Source organism: Andrographis paniculata, unplaced genomic scaffold (assembly GCF_009805555.1).
Source record: "Andrographis paniculata isolate CXL003 unplaced genomic scaffold, ASM980555v1 Contig69END, whole genome shotgun sequence".
NCBI lineage: Eukaryota > Viridiplantae > Streptophyta > Magnoliopsida > Lamiales > Acanthaceae > Andrographis > Andrographis paniculata.
Genome location: NW_026137605.1, coordinates 2,757,042 through 2,766,845, shown reverse-complemented (window position 1 = coordinate 2,766,845; position 9,804 = coordinate 2,757,042).

Here is a 9,804-nt window from a genome sequence, read left to right as displayed (position 1 = left end):
TAGTTAAAATTCGGACCCGCTGCAAGCGGATCCTTTCTTGTATCATTCGTCGCTTTCTCCAAGATTTTCACAGTTGAAATTCATGACTTAAAATCCTTGTGCTCGACCTGGAAACTTACCAGTAAAAAGAGTATAAATAATTGTGATAACTACTCAGGGTCTACAACCACACAAAATTGCTATATCTGATTGTTTCCCTACAAAATTCTATTCATTGATTTTCGAATAAAAATTCCCTGTGAATCTGTATGCAAATTGCAATATAAATCAAAATTTGAGTTATCATACAACTACTCATATATATGTATTTGGATATATATATTTAGAGTGGATTTTGTGTTGCCACGTGTCATGGCAAGAATTTTTTATTTTTTTTTAAATTTCTTTTGTGGGGTCCACTTAAAATTAACAGCAAGAATTTTTCTATTTTTTTTTTTAAATTTTCTTTGTGGGCCCATTTAAAATTAACAATAATAAAATAAAATAAGGATGACCCATGTGCGGCTGTTAAATAATAATATTACTAATATACATTATTAATAAGTAATAAAAAATATATTTAAAAAAATAATTATAAATTAAAATAATTAAATAGAGTAATTAAGATTAAAAAGTTATAAATTACGGAAAAAAATTGTGGAATGAAAAAAGTATTACTTATATAATTTTATATAATAAATAAATAAATAATACTAAAAATTGATCGTGTAAAATAATTTAATCTATTCAAATAATGTTCATATTAAAAATTTATATTAAAAATAATTTAATTATTGTATAATAATACTTAATTTTAACAATTCAATAAAATTCATAACTATCGCGTGGATAGCACGGTCTCCACTTTAGTAATAATAATTGTTGATGTAATTTTTCAACAAAAATAAAGTAAAATTCAAAGATATAGAAAATATCCTTAAACTTGATTAATTAATGCCTGAGATTAGGAATCTCTAAACACTGTAACGTACAGAAAATAAACTGGAAAATAAAAGACTGAAATTTAAAGTGGTGATCCCCAAATCTGACTTTGCTTTGTTGAAGTTGATTGAAGATGTCTTGCCAAATGATGATTCAAACCTTTAAATATTCTCTGGGAAACCGTACTGAAAACCGTCACCCGAACGGTTACAACGTCTCCTTCCCAACCGTCTTCCAACCCTTTTCATGCTGACACGTGTCCTCAGCAGACCAAAATTATCCTTATATTTCACTCTTTGAACCGACCACAGACCTTCCGCTCTTTTGGCCCGACTTCGTCCTTCGCCCGACCTGCTTCTTCACCCGACCTCGCTTGGGCCGACCTCCGCATCAGCCGCCCTCCGTCTTCGACCGAAGACCTCCGTATCTGTCCGTACCTCTTCCTTGCCCGACCTTCCTCTTAACAGACCTCCGCGTCTGCCCGACTTCGGTCTGGATTTGGATCAATTCTTGAGATCTTAACTTTCTTCCTTTTCCCGACCTGAAAGCCTCCCGACCTGCGGACTTCCCGTCCTGATGACTTTCCGTCTTGAGGACCTCCCGACCTGAAGACCTTCCGACCTGAGGTCTTTCCGTCTTGAGGACCTACCGACCTGAGATCCTTCCGACCTGAGGTCTTTCCATCTTGAGGACCTCCCGACCTGAAGACCTTCCGACCTGAGGTCTTTTCATCTTGAGGACCTCCCGACCTGAAAACCTTCCGACTTGAGGTCTTTCCGTCTTGAAGACCTACCGACCTGAGATCCTTCCACCCTGAGGTCTTTCCGCCCTGAGGACCTTCCGTCTTGAGGACCTTCCGACCTGAGGTCTTTCCGCCCTGAGGACCTTCCGTCTTGAGGACCTTCCGTCTTGAGGACCTACCGACCTGAGGACCTACCGACCTGAGGACCTTCCGTCTTGTATTTTCCTTAGAAATAAATCTATTTTCCTCGATTTCCTCACGGTGTCCTTCAGCCAGTTCAATCAACCCTATTGCCCGGCCCATTCTTCTTTTTACCTTGGGCTTTTAACCTAATTCTAAATTTCGTACGTAACAACTTGCCCGCCGCCAAGGGACTTTCAAACGCCATTTAACAATCAATGTTTGGAAGTTCATAAATCACTACCTTCTTGAAACATTCCCTTAGCAACTGCACCAGTTACTGCAATACTCCTGGTTAACTTCCTTCTCCGCAATACAAGCCTTTGTGAATCACAATCCCAAAACACTCTAACTATGGCGAATCAATACATTCCTGCCCTTCCTTTCGACGGAACCCTCCCGGAGGGCCCATTTTCAGCCTCGAAAGTACTAACTCCGACAATCCGTCCATACTGCACTACTCCTGAAGACTCAAATCGGATGAGGGAAGTTTTGGAATCCCGAAATTCCTTGGCTATCAACAATCCTAACTACCAAGCAATTCGCATTCGAGACAGCATCAAAACCCATCTCACAGACCCAAAAGATCCTTACCGCGCTTGGTATCGACGGGTAGCAGAACACTTCCAGGCCCAATGGCGATCGCAAAAAATCGATCAAGCCATACTACTGTCCACCATGCCTATCAACCTGCATGAGAAGGTGCTGTTGGCCATGTCTGCCTTCTGGAATGCGGAAAATGGGACTTTCTTCCTACCCTCTGGCCCCTTTGGTCCAACTCTTATGGACGTGGCAATCATCGCGCATCTTCCAGTCGTGGGTGAAGACCCTGTAATGGGAGCCCTAGATGGGCAGGAGCCATCAGAAGACCATCCAGGGTGGTCTTTACAAGGTGTGAAGGAATGGGGTTGGACAAAGTTCGCAACCGACCAGCAAGGGGCTCCAGGGACCCCTGTAACCGACCGGGAGCATACTGCTTTTATCCTTTTTTGGCTTTGTAGGTACGTCATTGTTTCCCCTTCCAAATGTGTTCTTCCTTCTCATCTCGACCTGGCCATTCATATCGCGTCAGGTCGGTTCTTTTCCCTTGGCACCCTGTTTTTAGCCAATCTGTTTGAAGGACTCACCAGGGTTAGCCTTCGTCTGACAGATAATGACAGTAGAAAATTAGATACTGCCGCATCGGGTCCTTTTTGGTTTTTAGAACTTTGGTTCCGTCTTTACTTCCCCAACGCATTTAACTTAGGATCTCCGCCCACTATGCCAACAGCTGAAAAACATTTGGGATTAGCCCTTAACCGACTCTGCTCAGGACGCAATAAACTCCAATCTTCCGATCCAATAATAATCGCAGTTTTAACAGATACCCGCAATAACTCTCGATTTTCTATGTATAAAAAGTATGCGGGCTATGCTCCCGACCATTTTTGGCCTTTTCCAGTACCAAATCCGCTTCCGACTCCTGAGCCTTGTCCTCATTCCACTTATCCTTTTGCCTGGGACGTTGCCCTCAAACCCAGGTCTCTTTTTAGTAGCAAAAAACTTGATAAAAAGGGGCAGAAAACCTTTTACACTTTTAATTATGAACCTCAATTCGTGGCGCGCCAGTTCGGCTGTTGCCAAGGTATCCCTGGACCCGTCGCGTGTCCACATATAATTTTTCAAAGCCCTGATCGACGAGTCCTACCGAATTCAATCCCTTCTTATATCTCCCAGCTCACCACGTATATAACTTCCAATTCTTATATTCCTTTTCGCTCCAACCCTGAGACTGTAGAAACATTTAATGAATGGTGGTCGGTTGTATGGCCCCTGATCTCCCCTGATGAGAGTCGGTTGCTGAACATACTCCTTCCCCCCCAAGGATTGGTTCAAGGGGCGGCTAGACATACTAGAACCCAACAACAAACAGCCGCCCCGGGGATCGGGTCTAGTGCTCCAACGCGAAAAAAGAAAGCGTCCCAGCTGCCAACACCCCCGACCTCGGGGACCGACCAGCAAACACTAGCAGACCTTGGAACAAATAGGACGTCAGCAAGGGCCCGACCCCGAATTGGTAATGTTTCTTAACACCGTGAACCAATTCACTATATTTTTCCTTTGATTTCACATATTATTCACCAAAACCGACCTTGGCAGCACCGACCACACAACCGACGCCAGCCCCAGCCGACCATTCAACCGGGCCTTTGGTCCAGACCAATATGCCAGTGAGCAGTCGGGCGGAGGACCCGACGAGGAGGCAAACTCTTCCTCCTGCACCGAGGAGCGGTCGGGCCAGGCACCCGACCAGGAGGCAATCTTTACCAGTAGTGCCTAGAGAACCAGTAAGTTCTCTCATCAGCCATACTTAGGATTCTAATGATCAACCCTGATATATTTAACAACCAATATTTCCATGATTTTTTCACAGACACCTTCGCCCATCGGATCAGCAGCAGGGGTCTCTTCTGACAGCGAGGGAACTACTTACCAGATGGGTCGACCGCCATACATAGCATCAGACTCATCCATATCAAAAGAAAGACCAACTGCCCTCGCCGAAGCTGACCCTCAAAACGACATCCTTGATGTTGCTGATCCCGAAATCGAAGGTGCCCCCGAGATTCTGGCTGCAGTGGCTCTAGAAGCAGCCGCCCAACCTGCAGCCGCCCAGCCAGCAGCGGCACTTCCTCTAGCAATCGAGTGGCAGGCAGAAGAACCACCTGTGGCAGCCCAACCTCCAGAAATGGAAGAAGTATCTTCATCCGATTCGGAGACTTCTGTGAATTTGGTAAGATTAAACCAATCCATGCCACAATATCTCTTTCAGAAAACACTAACTGTTTTACATACTACTTTCAATAGGGACCCAGGTCGGCACCTCAACGACCATTTGCAGCAGCCGACGAGTCGGCTGCTGTTATACCAGCTGTCCGCCCTACTCGACCGACCTCATTGCTGCCCCCCTCACTGACAGCAGTCCGCCCAGAGGTAACACATATCTTATAAGAATAAATTTGCACCTCTCTTGGAATACTTATTGACATTGTAGGACTTGCAGGGGCCTTCAGACTTAGCTGTCCTATCGACTGTTCCGGTTCCGGCGGAGGCCCGAACCATATTCACTGAGGCCACTAAACATCCCCTATCAGAATTGAGATCCGACTTACTGGACAAACTCATTCAGACAGTTGGTGGCCTTCTATTTTACACTCCGACGGAATCACCAGCCGTCCCCATTCTGCATCGGCTGATGGAAAGACTTACAGAGCTCAAAACTGAAGTGTTAGTCATTGGACTCCTATCAGCCGAAACCCCCCAGCCCGACTTCGATCAAACAACGCTGGAGAATTCTTTGGCTAAGACTCGAGAATCCCTTCAGCAGACTACCGAAAGGCTGGGTGGTCTCCTTAGCACAAAAGCTCTAGTTGATGATGCCATTCAGAAAAAGGAGGCAGAATTGCGGGAGCTGAGGAAAGAACAGTCTACCCTGGATAAGCAAATTATCAATGAACAGCGTCTGCTTGAGAAGTATACCAAAAATGAGGCTGAATTGGATCAAGAGCTGAAAACCCAAGCCCGATCCCAATTCATCATAAGATATCAGACGGCTGCCAATACCAGAAGGCTATCCAGGGATGAAAGCAAATGGACACAGATAAAAACTGCCCTAGGGGCACTGTTGTAATATTTCCCCCTTTGTAACAACATTTGACTTAGTAATATATATATTGTTCCTTCCTCTCACAAAACAAGGATCACCTTTCATTTCCAACTTTGTAGGAATCAAAACAAATTCCTTCTTTAAAAGAATATTGTTTCTCACATTTTAAGAAACACATTCCAAGGCATATTTTGAAAATCAAAACACTTGAAGTGTTAACAAACATGGCGAATGACCGACCTTATGTTCCATCAAACAACTGGCAGGGTGTTCTTCAACCCTTCTTTGTGGGTAATCACCCTATTGGAGGCCATGCAGAAGACTTGTTACATATACTCAAGCAACTAGACTTCAAATTCCGATTCTCCCAACGAGGAAGAAGAACCATTCATCGCGTCATCCGCCTGATGGAACAAGTCATTGAGGGGTATGAACCTCTTCGTGACATCCTTAGCCGCACTCCTGATCTCCATCACCACATGGAAATGATAGAAAATCACGCAGCAACTATACTTCCAGATCTTGGTTGGGATCACATCTTTTCCAATCAACGAAAAGTCTTTTCAAGATTACGGACCATTGTTGATCGTGAACATCAAGCCATAACAGACATGCAAGCACGTACCCATCAAGATTTAGATGAAATGCAAAGCCAATGGGAAAGGTACCGACCAGATTTGGAAGATCTTATTGAAGAAGAACCAGAGCTAATATCCACTCACTGGGATGAAAAGTCTGATTCAGAGGCAGAAAATTTCTCACCAATACATGATGACTAACTGAAATGAACCTTTAAATAGGTTCGAACCCCACAAATGGGTTCTGAATAATATTTTGTTTCAGGCAGTTTTGTTGTCTGAAAAGGCAGGATAATACCTCTTCAGATATTTAGCATTGATACAATCATGTACTCTTTTACCTTCATGATTTATAATAATGAACGCGCCATTTCCAATATCTTTTTGAACAATGTATGGTCCTTCCCAATTCGGTGACCATTTTCCCAATTGATCAGTTTTCTTATATGTAGGAAGAATGGTCTTCCAGACTAAATCTCCTTTTTGGAATGTCCTGTGAAGAACTTTCTTTCCATAACTCTTTGCTCTGATTTCACTCTGTTTCACACTTCGTTCTATTGCATGGAGTCGGTTAACATCCAAATCTTCTAACTGCTGCAACATAAGTTGTTGGTATTCCTCTGTAAGATCACTATCAGTAAATTCTGTTCGGCTAGATGATACTCGGATTTCGGCTGGTAAAACAGCATCTTGGCCAAACTTGAGTTGGTAAGGTGAGAACCTTGTTGCCGTATTTCTGGTATTCCTATGTGCCCACAAAGCCTGAGACAATAACAAATGCCACTTTCTTGGGTTCCCTTCAACCATCTTCTTTATAATCCCAATAATAATCTTATTTGCTGCTTCCGCTTGTCCATTGGCTTGGGGATAATAAGGTGAAGAATGATGTAAACGAACACCGAATTCTGCCAAGAAACTAGAGAACTTTTCCCCTGTAAAGACCAAGCCTTGGTCGGTTGTTATAGACTGAGGAATACCATATCTGTAAATAATTTGGTTCAAAACGAAGTCTATCACTTCTTTCTGATCCACATTTTTCAAAGCCACTGCTTCTACCCATTTGGTAAAATAGTCAGTCGCGACCAATATGAAACAATGATGTTTCGATGAAGCCGGATGTATCTTACCAATAATATCCATAGCCCATGATTTAAAAGGCCATGGTTTTGCCAAGAATTGCAATTCGGTTACTGGCAAATGGTTTAAATTTCCATGTTTCTGACATTCCTGACAGCCTTTGGCAAATTGTATGCAATTTTCAAAAATCTTTGGCCAGAAAAAACCCAAACGATGAATGGCCCATCTCATATTCAGACCTGCCCGATGAGCTCCACATATCCCACCATGTACTTCTGTCATTACCTCTAGAGCTTCTTTAGACCCCAAGCATTTCAAAAGTAAACCTTCAAATGATCTCTTGTACAAAATTCCATTTATCAATTGAAAACGTAAAGCCTTCAATCGTGTCGCAATTGAAACACTCGCACCTGGATTCTGTAAATACAGGATAAGCTCTGTTCTCCAATCGGGCACTGTTTCGCCGTCGGACTCCTGTCCGACAATAACTTCGCAGTCGGGCTCCTGAACGACCGTCTCCTGCCCGACGGCCTCGCAGTCGGGCTCCTGAACGACCGTCTCCTGCCCGACGGCCTCGCAGTCGGGCTCCTGTCCGACAATCTCCTGCCCGACCATAATTTCACAGCCAGGCTCCTGTGCGACTACCTCCTGCCCGACCATAACTTCGCAGTCGGGCTCCTGTACGACTATCTCCTGCCCGACCATTCGGTCACATATTGGGTCCACCTTTCCATCTATGCCCGACTTGACCTCCGACCACATATCCTCCAGAATTCCTTTACATGCCCTTTGAGCCAATTCATCAGCACGTTGGTTTTCTTTCCTCGGAATGAACTCAATTATTACCTCTGAGATTTTCGTCAATAACCGACCCACAATGTCCCTATATCTACGAAGATGAGGGTAATTGCAAACATATTGATTGTTTACCTGGTTGACTACTAATTGAGAATCCCCCCTTATTATTACAGACTGGACCTTCCTGGCTATTAAAGCCTCCAGCCCCAAAATTAAAGCCTCATATTCTGCCGAATTATGGGTCATGGCTTCCAATCGTAGTTGTAAGTTGATCTTTTGACCATCAGGTCCTTGCAAAAAGACCCCTGCCCCTGATTTGTTTCCAGAGGTAGAACCATCAAAGAACATCAACCATGTTCTGGTACTTATATAAGGCACACATCCGACCTGCAGGGTATTCAAATATGATGAACAACCAAATGGTCGGACGCTATCACTATGAGAATATCCGACTTGGGAAAATTCTGCTAAGAAGTCGGCTACTGCTTGTCCCTTGACTGCCCTCAAAGGGGAATGTTGAAGATCAAAAGGAGCCAATTTGATGGCCCACTTCATGAGTCTGCCCTTCATAGTAGGTCTCTGTAAAATCAATTTGATGAGATCCACCTTTGATATGACCTCAACTCTTCTGGGCAGCAAATAATGCTCGAGTTTAGTACAAGCGAAGACCAATGAATAACACATTTTTTCTGGCATAGTGTAATTCAGTTCTGGTCCTGTAAGGGTTTTACTGAGATAGTAGATTGCCCTTTCCTTCCCGTCATCACCATCCTGTGCCAATAAACAGCTAACCACTTCATATGTATTTGCCAAATAAAGTTTGAGTGGCCGACCTTGTTTAGGAGGCATCAAGACTGGAGGGTGAACCAATGCCTGCTTGATAGCATCTAAAGCCATCTGTTGATCTGGACCCCATTCAAAAGCATTTTTTCCAGCCTTCAACAATTTAGTGATGGGTCTGACCTTGCCAGCAGCATTAGAAATGAAACGCCTCAAATAGTTCACCTTACCCAAAAGACTCTGGATTTCTTTAATCGTCTTGGGTGGCCGACTATCAAGAATGGCTTTAGCCTTGTTGGCATCGATTTCAATTCCTCTCTCATGAACTAGAAATCCTAAAAAGCTCCCGGCTGATATTCCAAAAGCACATTTGGTTGGATTCATCTTCAACTTGTACTTCTTCATTCTTTCAAATGCCTCTTCAAGATCTCTCAAATGTTCGTCAAAACTGGCAGATTTAACTATAACATCATCAATATACACTTCCATAGATCTGCCAATTAAATCATGAAAGATTGAATTCATGGCTCTTTGGTAAGTTGCCCCTGCATTCTTTAACCCGAATGGCATGACTGTCCATTCATAAATACCTAAAGCCCCTGGGCATCTGAATGCTGTCTTAGGAATGTCTTCCTCTGCCAAGAATATTTGGTTATAACCTGCATAACCATCCATCAGACTAAGGATTTTATGCCCTGCTGCTGCATCTATCAACATGTCGGCCATAGGCATCACATATTCGTCCTTAGGGGTAGCTAGATTCAAATCCCTGAAGTCGATGCATATCCTTATCTTACCATTTTTCTTGACCACTGGCACAATGTTAGCCAGCCACTCCGCATAACGGCAAGGCTGAATGAAACCCACTTTGAGAAGTTTTTGGATTTCTTCCTTGATTTGAGGCATCAGATCCGGGCTCATTCGCCTTGGAGGTTGTTTGTAAGGTTTACAACCTTCTTTGATAGGCAATCGATGCTCTATTAAACTTCCTGTCAAACCAGGCATCTCTGAATAATCCCATGCTAAACAATCAATGTTGTTCCTAATAACTTCGAGCATCATTGTTTGTTGCTCTTTAGACA